At 44.7% G+C, this 20,920-nt stretch overlaps 23 non-coding genes and 3 pseudogenes across 23 annotated transcripts; 25 read left to right on the forward strand and 1 right to left on the reverse strand.

The window, feature by feature from the left end:
- The first annotated feature begins 500 nt into the window (after positions 1-500).
- LOC147264553 (5S ribosomal RNA) lies at positions 501-609 on the forward strand (annotated as a pseudogene).
- Positions 610-919: 310 nt separating this feature from the next.
- On the forward strand, positions 920-1,038 carry LOC147264554 (5S ribosomal RNA). Its single transcript, XR_015115174.1, has one exon. It is a non-coding gene; the product is annotated as a 5S ribosomal RNA (ribosomal RNA).
- Positions 1,039-1,348: 310 nt separating this feature from the next.
- On the forward strand, positions 1,349-1,467 carry LOC147264555 (5S ribosomal RNA). The gene has a single exon (XR_015114610.1). It is a non-coding gene; the product is annotated as a 5S ribosomal RNA (ribosomal RNA).
- A 309-nt stretch (positions 1,468-1,776) lies between these two features.
- On the forward strand, positions 1,777-1,895 carry LOC147264556 (5S ribosomal RNA). The gene has a single exon (XR_015112863.1). It is a non-coding gene; the product is annotated as a 5S ribosomal RNA (ribosomal RNA).
- Positions 1,896-2,622: 727 nt separating this feature from the next.
- Positions 2,623-2,741, forward strand: LOC147264557 (5S ribosomal RNA). Its single transcript, XR_015114773.1, has one exon. It is a non-coding gene; the product is annotated as a 5S ribosomal RNA (ribosomal RNA).
- Positions 2,742-3,050: 309 nt separating this feature from the next.
- Positions 3,051-3,169, forward strand: LOC147264558 (5S ribosomal RNA). The gene has a single exon (XR_015113375.1). It is a non-coding gene; the product is annotated as a 5S ribosomal RNA (ribosomal RNA).
- Positions 3,170-3,479: 310 nt separating this feature from the next.
- On the forward strand, positions 3,480-3,598 carry LOC147264559 (5S ribosomal RNA). The gene has a single exon (XR_015115380.1). It is a non-coding gene; the product is annotated as a 5S ribosomal RNA (ribosomal RNA).
- Positions 3,599-3,908: 310 nt separating this feature from the next.
- Positions 3,909-4,027, forward strand: LOC147264560 (5S ribosomal RNA). Its single transcript, XR_015114611.1, has one exon. It is a non-coding gene; the product is annotated as a 5S ribosomal RNA (ribosomal RNA).
- Positions 4,028-4,336: 309 nt separating this feature from the next.
- Positions 4,337-4,455, forward strand: LOC147264561 (5S ribosomal RNA). Its single transcript, XR_015113532.1, has one exon. It is a non-coding gene; the product is annotated as a 5S ribosomal RNA (ribosomal RNA).
- Positions 4,456-5,182: 727 nt separating this feature from the next.
- On the forward strand, positions 5,183-5,301 carry LOC147264562 (5S ribosomal RNA). Its single transcript, XR_015114774.1, has one exon. It is a non-coding gene; the product is annotated as a 5S ribosomal RNA (ribosomal RNA).
- Positions 5,302-5,610: 309 nt separating this feature from the next.
- Positions 5,611-5,729, forward strand: LOC147264563 (5S ribosomal RNA). Its single transcript, XR_015113376.1, has one exon. It is a non-coding gene; the product is annotated as a 5S ribosomal RNA (ribosomal RNA).
- A 309-nt stretch (positions 5,730-6,038) lies between these two features.
- Positions 6,039-6,157, forward strand: LOC147264564 (5S ribosomal RNA). The gene has a single exon (XR_015113543.1). It is a non-coding gene; the product is annotated as a 5S ribosomal RNA (ribosomal RNA).
- Positions 6,158-6,467: 310 nt separating this feature from the next.
- Positions 6,468-6,586, forward strand: LOC147264565 (5S ribosomal RNA; annotated as a pseudogene).
- A 309-nt stretch (positions 6,587-6,895) lies between these two features.
- Positions 6,896-7,014, forward strand: LOC147264566 (5S ribosomal RNA). The gene has a single exon (XR_015112927.1). It is a non-coding gene; the product is annotated as a 5S ribosomal RNA (ribosomal RNA).
- Positions 7,015-7,323: 309 nt separating this feature from the next.
- Positions 7,324-7,442, forward strand: LOC147264567 (5S ribosomal RNA). Its single transcript, XR_015113053.1, has one exon. It is a non-coding gene; the product is annotated as a 5S ribosomal RNA (ribosomal RNA).
- A 728-nt stretch (positions 7,443-8,170) lies between these two features.
- LOC147264568 (5S ribosomal RNA) lies at positions 8,171-8,289 on the forward strand. The gene has a single exon (XR_015115571.1). It is a non-coding gene; the product is annotated as a 5S ribosomal RNA (ribosomal RNA).
- Positions 8,290-8,597: 308 nt separating this feature from the next.
- Positions 8,598-8,716, forward strand: LOC147264569 (5S ribosomal RNA). Its single transcript, XR_015113244.1, has one exon. It is a non-coding gene; the product is annotated as a 5S ribosomal RNA (ribosomal RNA).
- A 310-nt stretch (positions 8,717-9,026) lies between these two features.
- Positions 9,027-9,145, forward strand: LOC147264570 (5S ribosomal RNA). Its single transcript, XR_015114775.1, has one exon. It is a non-coding gene; the product is annotated as a 5S ribosomal RNA (ribosomal RNA).
- Positions 9,146-9,453: 308 nt separating this feature from the next.
- Positions 9,454-9,572, forward strand: LOC147264571 (5S ribosomal RNA). The gene has a single exon (XR_015113330.1). It is a non-coding gene; the product is annotated as a 5S ribosomal RNA (ribosomal RNA).
- A 310-nt stretch (positions 9,573-9,882) lies between these two features.
- Positions 9,883-10,001, forward strand: LOC147264572 (5S ribosomal RNA; annotated as a pseudogene).
- A 309-nt stretch (positions 10,002-10,310) lies between these two features.
- LOC147264573 (5S ribosomal RNA) lies at positions 10,311-10,429 on the forward strand. The gene has a single exon (XR_015112769.1). It is a non-coding gene; the product is annotated as a 5S ribosomal RNA (ribosomal RNA).
- A 309-nt stretch (positions 10,430-10,738) lies between these two features.
- Positions 10,739-10,857, forward strand: LOC147264574 (5S ribosomal RNA). The gene has a single exon (XR_015113554.1). It is a non-coding gene; the product is annotated as a 5S ribosomal RNA (ribosomal RNA).
- A 309-nt stretch (positions 10,858-11,166) lies between these two features.
- Positions 11,167-11,285, forward strand: LOC147264575 (5S ribosomal RNA). Its single transcript, XR_015112928.1, has one exon. It is a non-coding gene; the product is annotated as a 5S ribosomal RNA (ribosomal RNA).
- Positions 11,286-11,594: 309 nt separating this feature from the next.
- LOC147264576 (5S ribosomal RNA) lies at positions 11,595-11,713 on the forward strand. The gene has a single exon (XR_015113054.1). It is a non-coding gene; the product is annotated as a 5S ribosomal RNA (ribosomal RNA).
- A 1,593-nt stretch (positions 11,714-13,306) lies between these two features.
- trnaf-gaa (transfer RNA phenylalanine (anticodon GAA)) lies at positions 13,307-13,379 on the reverse strand. The gene has a single exon. It is a non-coding gene; the product is annotated as a tRNA-Phe (tRNA).
- A 3,580-nt stretch (positions 13,380-16,959) lies between these two features.
- On the forward strand, positions 16,960-17,041 carry trnas-gcu (transfer RNA serine (anticodon GCU)). Its single transcript has one exon. It is a non-coding gene; the product is annotated as a tRNA-Ser (tRNA).
- Positions 17,042-20,920: the final 3,879 nt, after the last annotated feature.

Raw genomic sequence — 20,920 nt, forward strand, 5'->3', positions numbered from 1 at the left:
AAAAAGATTTTGATTTTCAGTGAAACGAAAGTTCAGAACCAAGAAAGACACTGTTTGTTTTGTTTTGAAAATCCTCTTACTCATTGTTAATAATTTAGTTCATTGTATTTTTATAATACTAGAATATATTCAATTTTTATTTCATCCATCTCTGTGAACAAGTACCTGTGAAGGATTAATTTGCAATTCTTTTAACTTCAGCTTGAGGAAAGGGCAGCTTTGAGTCTTTGGGGACCAGCATGAGCGACCTTCCCTCACGCACTTCTTCTTGAAGCGCCTTTCCGCAGCTTTGAAATTGAATGTCATGCAGCGTGTAATTTGAAGAAGACAGATGGCAGATGCAGTACTTTTCTCTAGATGACATCAACATTCTTTTCTTTATATTGACAGGACACCTATTTGGCGTGTGAAAAGTCCCTGAGGCTGTTGCGCATCACGTTTTTTCTGAGGTTGTAAAGTGAGTGAAATGGATATAGAGCCCATGTATGTCAGAGTCAAGGGCTTACGGCCTTACCACTCTGAACACGCCGGATCTCGGAAGCTAAGCAGGGTCGGGCCTGGTTAGTACTTTGATGGGAGACTGCCTGGGAATACCAGGTGCTGTAAGCTTTTTTGTTTCATTGTGAGGAAAGGGCAGCTTTGAGTCTTTGGGGACCAGCATGAGCGAGCTTCCCTCACACACCTTTTCTTGAAGCTCCTTTCGCAGCTTTGAAATTGAATGTCATGCAGCGTGTAATTTGAAGTAGACAGATGGCAGATGCAGTAGTTTTCTCTCGATGACATTAACATTCTTTTCGTTGTATTGACAGGACACCTATTTGGCGTGTGAAAAAACCCTGAGGCTGTTGCGCATCACATTTTTTCTGAGGTTGTAAAGTGTGTGAAATGGATATAGAGCCCATGTGTGTCACAGTCAAGGGCTTACGGCCATACCACTCTGAACACGCCCGATCTCGTCTGATCTCGGAAGCTGAGCAGGGTTGGGCCTGGTTAGTACTTGGATGGAAGACCGCCTGGGAATACGAGGTGCTGTAAGCTTTTTTGTTTCATTGTGAGGAAAGGGCCGCTTTGAGTCTTTGGGGACCAGTATGAGCGAGCTTCCCTCACACACCTTTTCTTGAAGCGCCCTCTGCAGCTTTGGAATGGAATTTCATGCAGTGGTTAATTTGAAGAAGACAGATGGCAGATGCAGTACTTTTCTCTCGATGACATCAACATTCTTTTCTTTGTATTGACAGGACACCTATTTAACGTGTGAAAAGACCCTGAGGCTGTTGCGCATCACTTTTTTTCTGAGGTTGTAAAGTGAGTGAAATGGAAATAGAGCCCATGTGTGTCAGAGTCAAGGGCTTATGGCCATACCACTCTGAACACGCCCGAGCTCTTCTGATCTCGGAAGCTAAGCAGGGTCGGGCCTGGTTAGTACTTGGATGGAAGACCGCCTGGGAATACCAGGTGCTGTAAGCTTTATGGTTTCATTGTGAGGAAAGGGCCGCTTTGAGACTTTGGGGACCAGCATGAGCGAGCTTCCCTCACACACCTTTTCTTGAAGGGCCCTCTGCAGCTTTGGAATGGAATTTCATGCAGTGGTTAATTTGAAGAAGACAGATGGCAGATGCAGTACTTTTCTCTCGATGACATCAACATTCTTTTGTTTTATTGACAGGACACCGATTTGGCGTGTGAAAAGACCCTGAGGCTGTTGCGCATCACTTTTTTTCTGAGGTTGTAAATTGTGTGAAATGGATATAGAGCCCATGTGTGTGAGAGTCAAGAGCTTACGGCCATACCACTCTGAACACGCCCGATCTCGTCTGATCTCGGAAGCTAAGCAGGTTTGGGCCTGGTTAGTACTTGGATGGGAGACCGCCTGGGAATACCAGGTGCTGTAAGCTTTTTTGTTTCATTGTGAGGAAAGGGCAGCTTTGAGTGTTTGGGGACCAGCATGAGCGAGCTTCCCTCACACACCTTTTCTTGAAGCGCCCTCCACAGCTTTCGAATGGAATGTCATGCAGTGTGTAATTTGAAGTAGACAGAATGCAGATGCAGTACTTTTCTCTAGATGACATCAACATTCTTTTCTTTGTATTGACAGGACAACTATTTGGTGTGTAAAAAGACCGTGAGGCTGTTGCACATCACATTTTTTTGAGGTTGTAAAGTGAGTGAAATGGATATAGAGCCCATGTGTGTGAGAGTCAAGGGCTTACGGCCATACCATTCTGAACTCGTCTGATCGCGGAAGCTAAGCAGGGTCGGGCCTGGATAGTACTTGGATGGGAGACCGCCTGGAAATACCAGTTGCTGTAAGCTTTTTGGTTTCATTGTGAGGAAAGGGCCGCTTTGAGTCTTTGGGGACCAGCATGAGCGAGCTTCCCTCACACACCTTTTCTTGAAGCGCCCTCTGCAGCTTTGGAATGGAATTTCATGCAGTGGTTAATTTGAAGAAGACAGATGGCAGATGCAGTACTTTTCTCTCGATGACATCAACATTCTTTTCTTTTATTGACAGGACACGTATTTGGCGTGTGAAAAGACCCTGAGGCTTTTGCGCATCACTTTTTTTCTGAGGTTGTAAATTGTGTGAAATGGATATAGAGCCCATGTGTGTCAGAGTCAAGGGCTTACGGCCATACCACTCTGAACACGCCCGATCTCGTCTCATCTCGGAAGCTAAGCAGGGTCGGGCCTGGTTAGTACTTGGATGGAAGACCGCCTGGGAATACCAGGTGCTGTAAGCTTTTTTATTTCTTTGTGAGGAAAGGGCAGCTTTGAGTCTTTGGGGACCAGCATGAGCGAGCTTCCCTCACACACCTTTTCTTGAAGCGCCCTCTGCAGCTTTGGAATGGAATTTCATGCAGTGGTTAATTTGAAGAAGACAGATGGCAGATGCAGTACTTTTCTCTCGATGACATCAACATTCTTTTCTTTTATTGACAGGACACGTATTTGGCGTGTGAAAAGACCCTGAGGCTGTTGCGCATCACTTTTTTTCTGAGGTTGTAAATTGTGTGAAATGGATATAGAGCCCATGTGTGTCAGAGTCAAGGGCTTACGGCCATACCACTCTGAACACGCCCGATCTCGTCTGATCTTGGAAGCTAAGCAGGGTCGGGCCTGGTTAGTACTTGGATGGAAGACCGCATGGGAATACCAGGTGCTGTAAGCTTTTTTATTTCTTTGTGAGGAAAGGGCCGCTTTGAGTCTTTGGGGACCAGTATGAGCGAGCTTCCCTCACACACCTTTTCTTGAAGCGCCCTCTGCAGCTTTGGAATGGAATTTCATGCAGTGGTTAATTTGAAGAAGACAGATGGCAGATGCAGTACTTTTCTCTCGATGACATCAACATTCTTTTCTTTGTATTGACAGGACACCTATTTAACGTGTGAAAAGACCCTGAGGCTGTTGCGCATCACTTTTTTTCTGAGGTTGTAAAGTGAGTGAAATGGAAATAGAGCCCATGTGTGTCAGAGTCAAGGGCTTATGGCCATACCACTCTGAACACGCCCGATCTCGTCTGATCTCGGAAGCTGAGCAGGGTTGGGCCTGGTTAGTACTTGGATGGAAGACCGCCTGGGAATACGAGGTGCTGTAAGCTTTTTTGTTTCATTGTGAGGAAAGGGCCGCTTTGAGTCTTTGGGGACCAGTATGAGCGAGCTTCCCTCACACACCTTTTCTTGAAGCGCCCTCTGCAGCTTTGGAATGGAATTTCATGCAGTGGTTAATTTGAAGAAGACAGATGGCAGATGCAGTACTTTTCTCTCGATGACATCAACATTCTTTTCTTTGTATTGACAGGACACCTATTTAACGTGTGAAAAGACCCTGAGGCTGTTGCGCATCACTTTTTTTCTGAGGTTGTAAAGTGAGTGAAATGGAAATAGAGCCCATGTGTGTCAGAGTCAAGGGCTTATGGCCATACCACTCTGAACACGCCCGAGCTCTTCTGATCTCGGAAGCTAAGCAGGGTCGGGCCTGGTTAGTACTTGGATGGAAGACCGCCTGGGAATACCAGGTGCTGTAAGCTTTATGGTTTCATTGTGAGGAAAGGGCCGCTTTGAGACTTTGGGGACCAGCATGAGCGAGCTTCCCTCACACACCTTTTCTTGAAGGGCCCTCTGCAGCTTTGGAATGGAATTTCATGCAGTGGTTAATTTGAAGAAGACAGATGGCAGATGCAGTACTTTTCTCTCGATGACATCAACATTCTTTTGTTTTATTGACAGGACACCGATTTGGCGTGTGAAAAGACCCTGAGGCTGTTGCGCATCACTTTTTTTCTGAGGTTGTAAATTGTGTGAAATGGATATAGAGCCCATGTGTGTGAGAGTCAAGAGCTTACGGCCATACCACTCTGAACACGCCCGATCTCGTCTGATCTCGGAAGCTAAGCAGGGTCGGGCCTGGTTAGTACTTGGATGGGAGACCGCCTGGGAATACCAGGTGCTGTAAGCTTTTTTGTTTCATTGTGAGGAAAGGGCAGCTTTGAGTGTTTGGGGACCAGCATGAGCGAGCTTCCCTCACACACCTTTTCTTGAAGCGCCCTCCACAGCTTTCGAATGGAATGTCATGCAGTGTGTAATTTGAAGTAGACAGAATGCAGATGCAGTACTTTTCTCTAGATGACATCAACATTCTTTTCTTTGTATTGACAGGACAACTATTTGGTGTGTAAAAAGACCGTGAGGCTGTTGCACATCACATTTTTTTGAGGTTGTAAAGTGAGTGAAATGGATATAGAGCCCATGTGTGTGAGAGTCAAGGGCTTACGGCCATACCATTCTGAACTCGTCTGATCGCGGAAGCTAAGCAGGGTCGGGCCTGGATAGTACTTGGATGGGAGACCGCCTGGAAATACCAGTTGCTGTAAGCTTTTTGGTTTCATTGTGAGGAAAGGGCCGCTTTGAGTCTTTGGGGACCAGCATGAGCGAGCTTCCCTCACACACCTTTTCTTGAAGCGCCCTCTGCAGCTTTGGAATGGAATTTCATGCAGTGGTTAATTTGAAGAAGACAGATGGCAGATGCAGTACTTTTCTCTCGATGACATCAACATTCTTTTCTTTTATTGACAGGACACGTATTTGGCGTGTGAAAAGACCCTGAGGCTTTTGCGCATCACTTTTTTTCTGAGGTTGTAAATTGTGTGAAATGGATATAGAGCCCATGTGTGTCAGAGTCAAGGGCTTACGGCCATACCACTCTGAACACGCCCGATCTCGTCTCATCTCGGAAGCTAAGCAGGGTCGGGCCTGGTTAGTACTTGGATGGAAGACCGCCTGGGAATACCAGGTGCTGTAAGCTTTTTTATTTCTTTGTGAGGAAAGGGCAGCTTTGAGTCTTTGGGGACCAGCATGAGCGAGCTTCCCTCACACACCTTTTCTTGAAGCGCCCTCTGCAGCTTTGGAATGGAATTTCATGCAGTGGTTAATTTGAAGAAGACAGATGGCAGATGCAGTACTTTTCTCTCGATGACATCAACATTCTTTTCTTTTATTGACAGGACACGTATTTGGCGTGTGAAAAGACCCTGAGGCTGTTGCGCATCACTTTTTTTCTGAGGTTGTAAATTGTGTGAAATGGATATAGAGCCCATGTGTGTCAGAGTCAAGGGCTTACGGCCATACCACTCTGAACACGCCCGATCTCGTCTGATCTTGGAAGCTAAGCAGGGTCGGGCCTGGTTAGTACTTGGATGGAAGACCGCATGGGAATACCAGGTGCTGTAAGCTTTTTTATTTCTTTGTGAGGAAAGGGCAGCTTTTAGTCTTTGGGGACCAGCATGAGCGAGCTTCCCTCACACACCTTTTCTTGAAGCGCCCTCCACAGCTTTGGAATGGAATGTCATGCAGTGGTTAATTTGAAGTAGACAGATGGCAGATGCAGTACTTTTCTCTAGATGACATCAACATTCTTTTCTTTTATTGACAGGACACCTATTTGGCGTGTGAAAAGACCCATAGGCTGTTGCGCTTCACTTTTTTTCTGAGGTTGTAAAGTGAGTGAAATGGATATAGAGCCCATGTGTGTAAGAGTCAAGGGCTTACGGCCATACCACTCTGAACACGCCCGATCTCGTCTGATCTCGGAAGCTAAGCAGGGTCGGGCCTGGTTAGTACTTGGATGGGAGACCGCCTGGGAATACCAGGTGCTGTAAGCTTTTTTGTTTCATTGTGAGGAAAGGGCAGCTTTGAGTGTTTGGGGACCAGCATGAGCGAGCTTCCCTCACACACCTTTTCTTGAAGCGCCCTCCACAGCTTTCGAATGGAATGTCATGCAGTGTGTAATTTGAAGTAGACAGATTGCAGATGCAGTACTTTTCTCTAGATGACATCAACATTTTTTTCTTTGTATTGACAGGACAACTATTTGGTGTGTAAAAAGACCGTGAGGCTGTTGCACATCACATTTTTTTTGAGGTTGTAAAGTGAGTGAAATGGATATAGAGCCCATCTGTGTGAGAGTCAAGGGCTTACGGCCATACCACTCTGAACACGCCCGATCTCGTCTGATCTCGGAAGCTTAGCAGGGTCGGTCCTGGTTAGTACTTGGATGGAAGACCGCCTGGGATTACCAGGTGCTGTAAGCCTTTTTGTTGCATTGTGAGGAAAGGGCTGCTTTGAGTCTTTGGGGACCAGCATGACCGAGCTTCCCTCACACACCTTTTCTTGAAGCGCCCTCTGCAGCTTTGGAATGGAATTTCATGCAGTGGTTAATTTGAAGAAGACAGATGGCAGATGCAGTACTTTTCTCTCGATGACATCAACATTCTTTTCTTTTATTGAAAGGACACCGATTTGGCGTGTGAAAAGACCCTGAGGCAGTTGCGCATTACTTTTTTTCTGAGGTTGTAAATTGTGTGAAATGGATATAGAGCCCATGTGTGTCAGAATCAAAGGCTTATGGCCATACCACTCTGAACACGCCCGATCTCGTCTGATCTCGGAAGCTAAGCAGGGTCGGGCCTGGTTAGTACTTGGATGGAAGACCGCCTGGGAATACCAGGTGCTGTAAGCTTTTTTGTTTCATTGTGAGGAAAGGGCCGCTTTGAGTCTTTGGTGACCAGCATGAGCGAGCTTCCCTCACACACCTTTTCTTGAAGCGCCCTCTGCAGCTTTGGAATGGAATTTCATGCAGTGGTTAATTTGAAGAAGACAGATGGCAGATGCAGTACTTTTCTCTCGATGACATCAACATTCTTTTCTTTTATTGACAGGACACGTATTTGGCGTGTGAAACGACCCTGAGGCTATTGCGCATCACTTTTTTTCTGAGGTTGTAAATTGTGTGAAATGGATATAGAGCCCATGTGTGTCAGAGTCAAGGGCTTACGGCCATACCACTCTGAACACGCCCGATCTCGTCTGATCTCGGAAGCCAAGCAGGGTCGGGCCTGGTTAGTACTTGGATGGAAGACCGCCTGGGAATACCAGGTGCTGTAAGCTTTTTTATTTCTTTGTGAGGAAAGGGCAGCTTTGAGTCTTTGGGGACCAGCATGAGCGAGCTTCCCTCACACACCTTTTCTTGAAGCGCCCTCCACAGCTTTCGAATGGAATGTCATGCAGTGTGTAATTTGAAGTAGACAGAATGCAGATGCAGTACTTTTCTCTAGATGACATCAACATTCTTTTCTTTGTATTGACAGGACAACTATTTGGTGTGTAAAAAGACCGTGAGGCTGTTGCACATCACATTTTTTTGAGGTTGTAAAGTGAGTGAAATGGATATAGAGCCCATGTGTGTGAGAGTCAAGGGCTTACGGCCATACCATTCTGAACTCGTCTGATCGCGGAAGCTAAGCAGGGTCGGGCCTGGATAGTACTTGGATGGGAGACCGCCTGGAAATACCAGTTGCTGTAAGCTTTTTGGTTTCATTGTGAGGAAAGGGCAACTTTGAGTGTTTGGGGACCAGCATGAGCGAGCTTCCTTCACACACCTTTTCTTGAAACGCCTTTCTGTAGCTTTGAAATGGAATGTCATGCAGCGTGTAATTTGAAGTAGACAGATGGCAGATGCAGTACTTTTCTCTAGATGACATCAACATTCTTTTCTTTTATCGACAGGACACCTATTTGGCGTGTGAAAAGACCGTGAGGCTGTTGCAAGTCACTTTTTTTCTAAGGTTGTAAAGTGAGTGAAATGGATATAGAGCCCAGGTGTGTCATAGTCAAGGGCTTACGGCCATACCCCTCTGAACACGCCCGATCTCGTCTGATCTCGGAAGCTAAGCAGGGTTGGGCCTGGTTAGTACTTGGCTGGGAGACCGCCTGGGAATACCAGGTGCTGTAAGCTTTTTTGTTTCATTGTGAGGAAAGGGCAGCTTTGAGTTTTGGGGACCAGCATGAGCGAGCTTCCCTCACACACCTTTTCTTGAAGCGCCCTCTGCAGCTTTGGAATGGAATTTCATGCAGTGGTTAATTTGAAGAAGACAGATGGCAGATGCAGTACTTTTCTCTCGATGACATCAACATTCTTTTGTTTTATTGACAGGACACCGATTTGGCGTGTGAAAAGACCGTGAGGCTGTTGCGCATCACTTTTTTTCTGAGGTTGTAAAGTGTGTGAAATGTATATATAGCCCATGTGTGTGAGAGTCAAGGGCTTACGGCCATACCACTCTGAACACGCCCGATCTCGTCTGATCTCGGAAGCTAAGCAGGGTCGGGCCTGGTTAGTACTTGGATGGAAGACTGCCTGGGAATACCAGGTGCTGTAAGCTTTTTTATTTCTTTGTGAGGAAAGGGCAGCTTTGAGTCTTTGGGGACCAGCATGAGCGAGCTTCCCTCACACACCTTTTCTTGAAGCGCCCTCCACAGCTTTGGAATGGAATGTCATGCAGTGTGTAATTTGAAGTAGACAGATTGCAGATGCAGTACTTTTCTCTAGATGACATCAACATTTTTTTCTTTGTATTGACAGGACAACTATTTGGTGTGTAAAAAGACTGTGAGGCTGTTGCACATCACATTTTTTTTGAGGTTGTAAAGTGAGTGAAATGGATATAGAGCCCATGTGTGTCAGAGTCAAGGGCTTACGGCCATACCACTCTGAACACGCCCGATCTCGTCTCATCTCGGAAGCTAAGCAGGGTCGGGCCTGGTTAGTACTTGGATGGAAGACCGCCTGGGAATACCAGGTGCTGTAAGCTTTTTTGTTTCATTGTGAGGAAAGGGCAGCTTTGAGTTTTGGGGACCAGCATGAGCGAGCTTCCCTCACACACCTTTTCTTGAAGCGCCCTCTGCAGCTTTGGAATGGAATTTCATGCAGTGGTTAATTTGAAGAAGACAGATGGCAGATGCAGTACTTTTCTCTCGATGACATCAACATTCTTTTGTTTTATTGACAGGACACCGATTTGGCGTGTGAAAAGACCGTGAGGCTGTTGCGCATCACTTTTTTTCTGAGGTTGTAAAGTGTGTGAAATGTATATATAGCCCATGTGTGTGAGAGTCAAGGGCTTACGGCCATACCACTCTGAACACGCCCGATCTCGTCTGATCTCGGAAGCTAAGCAGGGTCGGGCCTGGTTAGTACTTGGATGGAAGACTGCTTGGGAATACCAGGTGCTGTAAGCTTTTTTATTTCTTTGTGAGGAAAGGGCAGCTTTGAGTCTTTGGGGACCAGCATGAGCGAGCTTCCCTCACACACCTTTTCTTGAAGCGCCCTCCACAGCTTTGGAATGGAATGTCATGCAGTGTGTAATTTGAAGTAGACAGATTGCAGATGCAGTACTTTTCTCTAGATGACATCAACATTTTTTTCTTTGTATTGACAGGACAACTATTTGGTGTGTAAAAAGACTGTGAGGCTGTTGCACATCACATTTTTTTTGAGGTTGTAAAGTGAGTGAAATGGATATAGAGCCCATGTGTGTCAGAGTCAAGGGCTTACGGCCATACCACTCTGAACACGCCCGATCTCGTCTCATCTCGGAAGCTAAGCAGGGTCGGGCCTGGTTAGTACTTGGATGGAAGACCGCCTGGGAATACCAGGTGCTGTATGCTTTTTTATTTCTTTGTGAGGAAAGGGCAGCTTTGAGTCTTTGGGGACCAGCATGAGCGAGCTTCCCTCACACACCTTTTCTTGAAGCGCCCTCTGCAGCTTTGGAATGGAATTTCATGCAGTGGTTAATTTGAAGAAGACAGATGGCAGATGCAGTACTTTTCTCTCGATGACATCAACATTCTTTTCTTTTATTGACAGGACACGTATTTGGCGTGTGAAAAGACCCTGAGGCTGTTGCGCATCACTTTTTTTCTGAGGTTGTAAATTGTGTGAAATGGATATAGAGCCCATGTGTGTCAGAGTCAAGGGCTTACGGCCATACCACTCTGAACACGCCCGATCTCGTCTGATCTCGGAAGCTAAGCAGGGTCGGGCCTGGTTAGTACTTGGATGGAAGACCGCATGGGAATACCAGGTGCTGTAAGCTTTTTTATTTCTTTGTGAGGAAAGGGCAGCTTTGAGTCTTTGGGGACCAGCATGAGCGAGCTTCCCTCACACACCTTTTCTTGAAGCGCCCTCCACAGCTTTGGAATGGAATGTCATGCAGTGTGTAATTTGAAGTAGACAGATGGCAGATGCAGTACTTTTCTCTAGATGACATCAACATTCTTTTCTTTTATTGACAGGACACCTATTTGGCGTGTGAAAAGACCCATAGGCTGTTGCGCTTCACTTTTTTTCTGAGGTTGTAAAGTGAGTGAAATGGATATAGAGCCCATGTGTGTAAGAGTCAAGGGCTTACGGCCATACCACTCTGAACACGCCCGATCTCGTCTGATCTCGGAAGCTAAGCAGGGTCGGGCCTGGTTAGTACTTGGATGGGAGACCGCCTGGGAATACCAGGTGCTGTAAGCTTTTTTGTTTCATTGTGAGGAAAGGGCAGCTTTGAGTGTTTGGGGACCAGCATGAGCGAGCTTCCCTCACACACCTTTTCTTGAAGCGCCCTCCACAGCTTTCGAATGGAATGTCATGCAGTGGTTAATTTGAAGAAGACAGATGGCAGATGCAGTACTTTTCTCTCGATGACATCAACATTCTTTTCTTTTATTGAAAGGACACCGATTTGGCGTGTGAAAAGACCCTGAGGCAGTTGCGCATTACTTTTTTTCTGAGGTTGTAAATTGTGTGAAATGGATATAGAGCCCATGTGTGTCAGAATCAAAGGCTTATGGCCATACCACTCTGAACACGCCCGATCTCGTCTGATCTCGGAAGCTAAGCAGGGTCGGGCCTGGTTAGTACTTGGATGGAAGACCGCCTGGGAATACCAGGTGCTGTAAGCTTTTTTGTTTCATTGTGAGGAAAGGGCCGCTTTGAGTCTTTGGGGACCAGCATGAGCGAGCTTCCCTCACACACCTTTTCTTGAAGCGCCCTCTGCAGCTTTGGAATGGAATTTCATGCAGTGGTTAATTTGAAGAAGACAGATGGCAGATGCAGTACTTTTCTCTCGATGACATCAACATTCTTTTCTTTTATTGACAGGACACGTATTTGGCGTGTGAAACGACCCTGAGGCTGTTGCGCATCACTTTTTTTCTGAGGTTGTAAATTGTGTGAAATGGATATAGAGCCCATGTGTGTCAGAGTCAAGGGCTTACGGCCATACCACTCTGAACACGCCCGATCTCGTCTGATCTCGGAAGCCAAGCAGGGTCGGGCCTGGTTAGTACTTGGATGGAAGACCGCCTGGGAATACCAGGTGCTGTAAGCTTTTTTATTTCTTTGTGAGGAAAGGGCAGCTTTGAGTCTTTGGGGACCAGCATGAGCGAGCTTCCCTCACACACCTTTTCTTGAAGCGCCCTCCACAGCTTTCGAATGGAATGTCATGCAGTGTGTAATTTGAAGTAGACAGAATGCAGATGCAGTACTTTTCTCTAGATGACATCAACATTCTTTTCTTTGTATTGACAGGACAACTATTTGGTGTGTAAAAAGACCGTGAGGCTGTTGCACATCACATTTTTTTGAGGTTGTAAAGTGAGTGAAATGGATATAGAGCCCATGTGTGTGAGAGTCAAGGGCTTACGGCCATACCATTCTGAACTCGTCTGATCGCGGAAGCTAAGCAGGGTCGGGCCTGCATAGTACTTGGATGGGAGACCGCCTGGAAATACCAGTTGCTGTAAGCTTTTTGGTTTCATTGTGAGGAAAGGGCAACTTTGAGTGTTTGGGGACCAGCATGAGCGAGCTTCCTTCACACACCTTTTCTTGAAACGCCTTTCTGCAGCTTTGAAATTGAATGTCATGCAGCGTGTAATTTGAAGTAGACAGATGGCAGATGCAGTGCACTGGGCTTCTCTCTACTCCTCTCTCTCCTCCTATATGTGTCGTACATTAATTATACTCATAGGTATTACTAACTTGTCTCCTTCTCAGGAGCCTTTTAGGCTCCCCTTTTTCCAGATCTGGGTGCCACTGGAGGAGGCTGCAGAGCTGAAGAGGCTCAAGCTGCCACCCGTAGCTCCACCTACTCACATCACCGTCCGTCCATCAGTCTCTCTCTCTCTTTATTTCTGTCCCTCTCTTTCCTTCTACATATCCGTCTTCCTCCATTATCTGTTTTGTTCCTGTTCTCTTTCCCCCCAATCGGTCAAAGCAGAAGGCCGTCCCCATTGAGCCTGGATCTGCTCGATGTTCCTGCCTGTTAAAAGGAAGGTTTTTTTCGCCGCTGTTGCAGGATGTGCTTGCTGATGGAGAATTGTTGGTGTAGATTCATTGAAGGAGTTTGGAACTGGACCTGCTCTACCTGTAAAGTGTCATGAGATAAGTTTTGTTGTGATTTGGTGCAATATAAATAAAATTAACTTGACCAGTGTTATTTGTGGTCTTCCGTTAATTGCATGCCACATGAAATTATTATTAGTCACTTTTATCTCACATTTGACCTGCAGCTACAGTCTCACAGTGGCAAGACGAGAACACTTCTACTTTTGATGATGACAGTTTGTTCAACACTAAACTTCATCCAGTACCATGTTGTCAAACACTGGAACGTCCACAGCACCTGAACAGGGACCTGAACCCTGGACCCTCAGATTAAAAGTCTGATGCTCTTCCGTCTGAGCTACTCAGCATTTAGACAGGAAAAGAAACACCTGTGAAGGTCAAACTGCTGCTTTCTTGACTTGTTCAATCCTCCATGTTCAAGTCCACCATGCTTTTGATTGGCTCTGATTCTCTGTGGCAAAATCCAACAAGAGGCTCCAAAAATGTCTTGAATGTCATAAGAATGCACAGGACAAGATGTTCGTTTCCTTCATGTCTGCAGTTCCTCCACTGGAAAGTAAAGTCAATGCTGTTCCTCTGCTGAAACCTGGGATCGGACCAGGGACCTTTAGATCTTCAGTCTAACGCTCTCCCAACTGAGCTATTTCAGCTCTGAGGGAGGGCCCTGCTTCTCTCATTTTATAATCTCTTCCACTCTCACGAGAACTTAGAGAGGATTTGAGCCTCTGAAGTCATGACACATTGAACAGTTCTACAGGACCATTTTTGATGAATGTCTGAATCAAACAAGCCTTTTTTGTTTGTCTTCTTCCCAGTTGCCTCAACATTGTGTGAGCCAATAATTCCACATCTGTATCAGACACACCTCTTGTTGGTGGGTTTTATGGATCTTTCTGTTCTAACAGTGTCTTTTATCTTAAATATGCCACTTTCACATGAAAACATCAATAACAGGACAATATCAAAACTATTATTGCTGCTGTTGCTGTTGTTGGTTGTGTGTCTGTCTTCCATCCCCCTGTCCCCCTGTCTTTCTCTCTGCTTGTCTTTCACCCTCATCTTGTTCCCATCTTTTTGTCATTCTCTCCCTCCTTTCTCTCTGTCTTTTGTCTTTTCTTCTCCATATTTGTCTTCTGCTGCTCCAGGATCAGCTCCTATCACACAGTGGTCCAGAACCATTATGAAGCCTGATCATGAATGTGGGCAAAGCTCTTGGAACAGGCCTGCTGCCACCACAACTAAGATCCTGCAGGTCACTAGAAACTCCAGTGTCCAGCTGACAAGTGGACTTTCCTCTGATCTGTGGTGGTGCTGAGTTTAGGAAAAGTCTCCAAGAAGAAGATGAAGGAGGCCATCAACTCCTCCAAGCTCAACATCTATACTGGCTTTACTGGGAGATCAGGAGGTCAAAGCAGATCTTCACCCTCCACCTCAGATGGTTTCTACTCACAGAGATGAGGGACCAGTTCAAACCAGCTACCTGGAGCTCCCTGAAGCCATTGTCCCCATCAGCTAACATCTGGATCTGGACCTGCACCGGTGCTGATTTGTGTCTTGAGTCCCCAGAGTTTGTTGAACCAGAGAGGCTTCAACTGGTGACGGTCGTACAACCAAGTGTGAAGGTGAGCCTGCATTGTCTGATCTGGAGCTAACAGGGGAATTAGCAAGTGCTCTGACTGTTCTAGAGTTGCTGCTTAGTTGAATTTGAATTTATTTGTTGAAATGTTCCAGTTTCTATGAGGTCAGGGAAGATTGGTGTGGATCGAAAGGTCCCTGGTTGGATCCCAGGACATTGTTTTGGCTCATTTGAACATTTTCAAACCCTCGTTGCTCAGATTTTACATGAATTTGAACATGACTTTTGGACAAATGTTTTGTTTATTAATTAAATAATCACTTCAGTTATGAATTTAGTGAGTCACCCAAACTTGGTCAACAACAAAAGTTAGTCTGGTTATTATTCAGTTTCCAGTGAGTAGGGACACACACGCACACACACACACACACACACACACACACACACACACACACACACAGCCTGTCTTTGGTAAAAAATGGTCTTTCACGTTCACGTTGGAAGATTTCTCTGACTCCATTGTGAATAAAGAGATTCTTCATCTGACACCTGAGTCTTGATCCACTGATTCCTCTGATCCACCTCTTTCTGCTCCAACAAGGCTGACATGGATCAGGTGGGTCCATGTCATCCAATCAGTAGGTTTCTCTTCTCAATTAATTTTCTTCATCCCAGTTTAGATTGATTCTTCTCAGCCTCATGAAGGAGCATCTGATCAGGTGTTTGACTGCTTGTTGGTTGTAATTCCATAGATTTTAATCTCAGATGTTATAGAATTAATAAGAACATCTTAAAGACCTTTGTCCAACACTTGAAACTCACCTGTCTGTCGAGGCCCAACTGGCCTTTTGTAGTGAGGTGGTGGATGCATGTGTATGAAATGAGGCTCGTGTTGCTGTGAGGAGCCACTAGAGGGAGACACCTGTCGTTCCTCCCAGCTTACAATGAGGCTTCACAGCTGCATTTGAAGCTGTCCTTTATGAGTCACAACTGTCTTGAGCTCAGGAGCCAAACTCACCGAAAAAATATGCAAGTGGCTCTGGACAAAAGCGTCTGCTCAATGAAATTGTAGGATTGTAGAATTCTATAAATGTATAATATAATTGTAGAAATGCTCTCTATCACCACCCCCAACGTCTGTGCCAGGGTCTCTGGCCAGTGGTCAATGGCTCCTATCACCTGCCCAGGATGGATCAAGCTTGCTTGTCTTTGTAATTCTGCACTTATTAGAGACCTGGAAACAAAGGAATGCTGAAAAAGAGAAAATAGGACCTCACACAAATGGGCTTGTGACACAATTTTAAAGAATTGTGTAAATGTGAATCTTTTACAAATGTGTGTGTGAATGTGGTTGTTGTGTCCGAGTGGTGAAGGCGATGGACTAGAAATCCATTGGGGTCTCCCTGCTCAGGTTGGAGTCCTGCCAACAACGTTAAAGTGTTGATGTTCTGGAGGAGACAACATCTGATCTTTTTAGATCCACGAGTCAAAGGTTTTCTTTAAAGTGCTGCAGCAGCTGAGGATGAGGGAGAGACAGAATTACAAACCATCTTCCTGAGGACATTTTGAAAAATGATGACATTTTTCCACAGTTATTATTGACTTGGAACACTGCAAAAATATCCCTTCTCCAAAAACCCTCCTCTTCAACTTTGTACCCAAGTTTTCTCCTCATCAGGCACCACAGTGTCCAGGATGTTCAGTCAAAAAGTCATTAATGATTTTAAAAATGTCCATCAAACACAAAATAAGGCTTCAAATAGGTAAAATCACCATCTGTAGACTGGACCAATATGCTGATGTGATCCTTTGATTAGTTTAGGATCAGTCAGAGATCAAAGACTGAAGCAGGAGATCAATGCTCAGAACCCAGAGATCAAAGACAGAATTCAGACATCAGAGACAGAATTCAGACATCAAACACATACCTGATGGAGGCTCCACCCCCCCACCCCCCAGACAGTTTCCATGTAAGTCGTAAGTTTTATTTTTAAAGCGTCAAATCACAACAAATGTTATCTTCTTTTTATTCTTTTTATTAAAGATTGAAGCTCCATACAAGACAGAGTTTGTAGACAAGAACATCACAGCCTGGGAAGCTTTCACTTCTTTTGATGGACAGCTTTGATTTCAGGTTCTACCTCTGTAAAATTGAAAGTAAAGTAAATGAAGCACCTGTGAAGGTAAAACTGATGATGTCATGACTTGTTCAGTCCTCCAACATTAAAGTCCAACAAGCTTTTGATTGGCTCTGATTCTCTGTGGCAAAATCCAACAAGAGGAAAAAGAAAATCTTGAGGTTATCTCACTTTCTTTTAAAGAAACTCTGCATAGGACAGTGATAGGATGATTGTTTCCTTGGATGAAAAAGTCTGGTACTCTCATCTTCTTAAACATTTACTTGTTCAATCAGGACAAGAGAATCTGAGCTTGGATGTCATTTTGTAGTAAAAGGTGAATTAAACTTGTAAACATCAGCTGGTGTTCACTCTGATGATGTATCGATGGTCTGTATTCTGCCTTCTGTAGCACGATGCTGCTGGGAAGAAGCCTGATTATGTCAGAGTTGTGTTCAGTGGCTCCTGCTGGGTCCATTTCTGACAAATAGGCTCCAAAGAGTTCAGGTGTTTAAAAGCGGTGTTTTGCTGTCAGCAGACGATGTGGCCGAGTGGTTAAGGCGATGGACTGCTAATCCATTGTGCTCTGCACGCATGGGTTCGAATCCCATCCTCGTCGCAAGTGACTCTGGTTTCTACTCCTAGATTATGGAATTACTGTGAGGCTTTTAACTGACACAGATACCAGTTGAGTCAACTTCCCTTTCACAACCTGACCAAAACAACTCTGACACCCAGAGCTCACATATGTCAATCACCTCTGTAGAAGGTCCCGCCCCCACAGAGCTATAAATCCTCCCATCAGTGAAGAAAACTGAAGACACCTCTTGGATGAGAGCTGAAGCGTCTTCAAGAAACCTGAAAAAGTTCACTTGGTATGTTTAAATAATTCTACAATTTCTTTCAGCTTTTGTCCAAAGCCACGTGCATGTATCATATGTATATAATATATATGTGATACTCTTTCATCTACTCATGAACCAAAAATGCAGTCTAATACCAGTAAATTTGTGCAGAAAAATGTCATTTGTGCTCCTTCTTTTATTTATTTGTTTATTTAGTATTTTTTAATGTATTTTCTTTCAATTCACATTTTGTCCATTAACTTCATAATCACTCTTCACAGTCGCCATCTCATCACATGACTAAAGTTTGGGTTCTGTATTGGTGGTAAAATATCCTTCCATGCCCCTCACTAGTTTGCACACAGAAAAGCATATTTTACTGGTTTCAAATCTCTTAGTGTGTTCTCTCACTTAAACCAGCTGTGGCAGCTTTCATTGTGTGATTGATTTTAAAATATAAATATGGAACAGAACCATTGGAATAAGATGTCAGGACATTTGAAGGAATGTCAATCTCCTGTTGAAATGTTGCGGTGTGCAGCTGAGGCTCTCTGGCAGTGGCACAAGGAGCCACAATGGCAGAACCTGGACCCTCCTGGAGGAGAACCACAGGTGAGGGCCTTCTTGGCTCCAGATTGATGGAAATCAAGTGTCTGAGGCTGTTAGCAGCCATGAAGTTGATCTGGTTGGGCACTGGTATTTTTCTTTCTGCAGCTCAGGAGTGATTCAGGAGAAGAGTTTCAGAACAGTCAAGGTTGGGGACTGGAATTTTAAAATTTCCCCTGGAACCAGACAAACTTGGGAGGTAAAACCTCCAATCATAGCCACTCAGATGCAGCAGCAGCAGAAAGAAGCTGTCATCTACCCTGACAGTCAGAGCATCAAGTTAAGAAAACATCAACCATCTTGTAGTTCCAAACCTTCACCTGTCAGATTCAGCTACTTCTTATTGTGGGACTTTAAATTTGAACACAATGGAATTTGGACAAGGAGTTTTCCTTCAAGTCCAAACATCATCGTCCAGCCTCCAACCAGAGGTCCATCAGTTATCATGGGAGCCACATGTGGAGTCTGGATTCTTTTCTAGAATGTGACGGCAATGACAGTCCTGCCAAGTGACATCACTGACATGACTGGATGACTTCAGTCACATGACTGGATGGCTTCAGTCACGTGACAGGATGACTTCAGTCACGTGACTGGATGACTTCAGTCACATGACTGGATGATTTGAAAATTTTGTTGTGGGCCTCTGGACCTTTTTTAAATCAGTAGTTGACCACAGGTAGCTTAGCTAACTGTTAACTAATTAACTTTCAGGCAGACAAAGAATGTGGGTTGACAGTTATTCATACAAAGTCTTTGGTTTCAGATGCAGCCTCAACTGAGACTCCTGGTTCAGAGGATGGGTTTGTTTGCTGTCAGGTTGCCACCTTTTAGAAATGAAAATCAGGGACGCCCACCACGGCTCCTGGGGGCCATGACCACCAGGGGCCTGACTCCCATGAGGTGGGTGCCCACAGCAGTGGTGTGTTTTATTTTGTAGGTGTTTTTAGTCAAGGGGTGATCAAGAAAGCATTTCCTCCTACTTAAAGCTTGAAATGCTTTATCACCAATAAACACATTCTTTATTGTTCAACACTGAAATGCACAATTAAGTTTTAAAATACAAACTCAATAAATGGAGAACTTTATGTGACTTAAGTTCATAACACATCAACAGGTTTCCCTCCCTTCTTTTTCCAAGTCTCCTTCTTGTTCCTCCTTGCAGCTCTGGGGAACTCTTGGTCTCTCAAAGCCCTGTTGGAAAACTCTGAACAGGACTGCTCAAAGTTGAGAGTGATCACTCCTTTGAGCTCCATGGAGCTCCTGTTCCTGCAGTTACTCCATTTCTGCTTTTCATTTTGTGTTTGTATTGAAGTTCTGTTGCTGAAAAAAAACTTTTTTTCCTTTTTCTTGAAGTAAATATATGAGGGTCGAAATTGACCCATAACACCATGGATGTTACAATAGTTAATAATATTAAAATGAATAATAAATCAAACCAATCCATGTCAGAGATGTGTTCTAACACCCCTCAGTAATGGTCAGGAAACACAACAACCTTTTGTTTATTTCTATGATTTTCTTGAGGTTCATTTGATCATTTTTTTAACTGAAATCAAGGGTTTACTGACTAAAAAAAGGTCCAGAGGCCCACAACAAAATATTCCAATCAATATTTCCATGGATGAGGAAGCCTAACAAGGTAACCAAGAGATGGGAAACAACTTGGATGATAGAAAATTGTTTTTAGTTTATTTGACAGCTGATTGAAGACGTGGGTCAAAACTGACCTGTTAACATAAGAGATGGGAACAGAAAGCTAACACAAGAGGAAGGTTGAAGCTATGAAAAAGGAGTTTGATAAAAATCTTGAACTGACAGGAGAAATATCCTTTTGTATGTTTACCTTTGTAGACAGAAGTCACTTTAGCTTGGCAGTGAAAAGAATCTCTGCTAGCTTGACAAATAAGTGCACAAACTGGGTTCAAGCTGGACTTTGGACACTGGTATCTGCAACAACTCCCATCAACTCCTAATCTAGAATCTCTGCTGTGGCTCAAACTATTTTACAGAACATTTGACAGACCTGTGGAGCAGTGAGGATAGACATGAGTTGATCCACATGATCCACTGAAGCATCATTTTACCCTGCCACTGAGGTCACCAACATGAGCTGGAGTTGGGACTCTTGAACTGAACCTGGTATCACAGCGACACCTACTGCTGCAAAATGGAACAGCAACATTGAACCCAAGTACAGGATTGGAGGGAGACTGATGGTCGCTGTTTGGGTTTTTGAAGAACAAGGAGGGCGTTGGTTCAAGCTGGATTCTCAGAGACTATTTCCCCAACCTCTACATTGGAATCTACACTGTCATCCAGTCATGTGACTGAAGTCATCCAGTCATGTGACTGAAGTCATCCATTCATGTCAGTGATGTCACTTGGCAGGACTGTCATTGCCATCACATTCTAGAAAAGAATCCAGACTCCACATTTCCTCCTATCTATTATTGTGTCCCACCCTCCTGGTTCTTACTCTGAATTCTCAGAGTTTATATCCAGTTCAGTTCTCAAAACAGATTCAGTCATGAGTGTAGATTAATTTCCTTTTCTCCACTGATTATATGTCAAGGTTTGTGTGTGGGGGTGGAGCCTAGCCCAGCAGCCTTTGGACAAGAGGCGGGGTTCACCCTGGACGTGTCACCAGTTCATCACAGGGCCAACACATAGAGACAGACAACCATTCACACTCACAGCCACACCTACAGTCAATTTAGAGTATCAATCAGCCTCGTACCCTCTTGATGTCTTTGGACTGTGGGAGGAAGCTGGAGTACCAGAGAGAACCCACACAGGAACAGGGAGAACATGCAGACTCACACAGCTGGGGCTCAAATCTGGAACCTTCTTGCTGTGAGGCCACAGTGCTGACCACTGCACCATTGTGTCCCCTGAAAATGCCACCAGATCGTTTGGATTTTCTATAAAATCAAGTACACATGAACATTAAGAGGTTTTCACAGGGCTGGTGGTGCAATGGATAGCATGACTGACTACTGTCAGAAGATTCTAGGTTCAACTCCTGGCTCGCTCACTTAAAATTT

This window comes from Aulostomus chinensis, chromosome 4 (genome assembly GCF_037954235.1).
Source record: "Aulostomus chinensis isolate RoL2024-O1b breed Wild chromosome 4, RoL_Achi_v1.0, whole genome shotgun sequence".
NCBI lineage: Eukaryota > Metazoa > Chordata > Actinopteri > Syngnathiformes > Aulostomidae > Aulostomus > Aulostomus chinensis.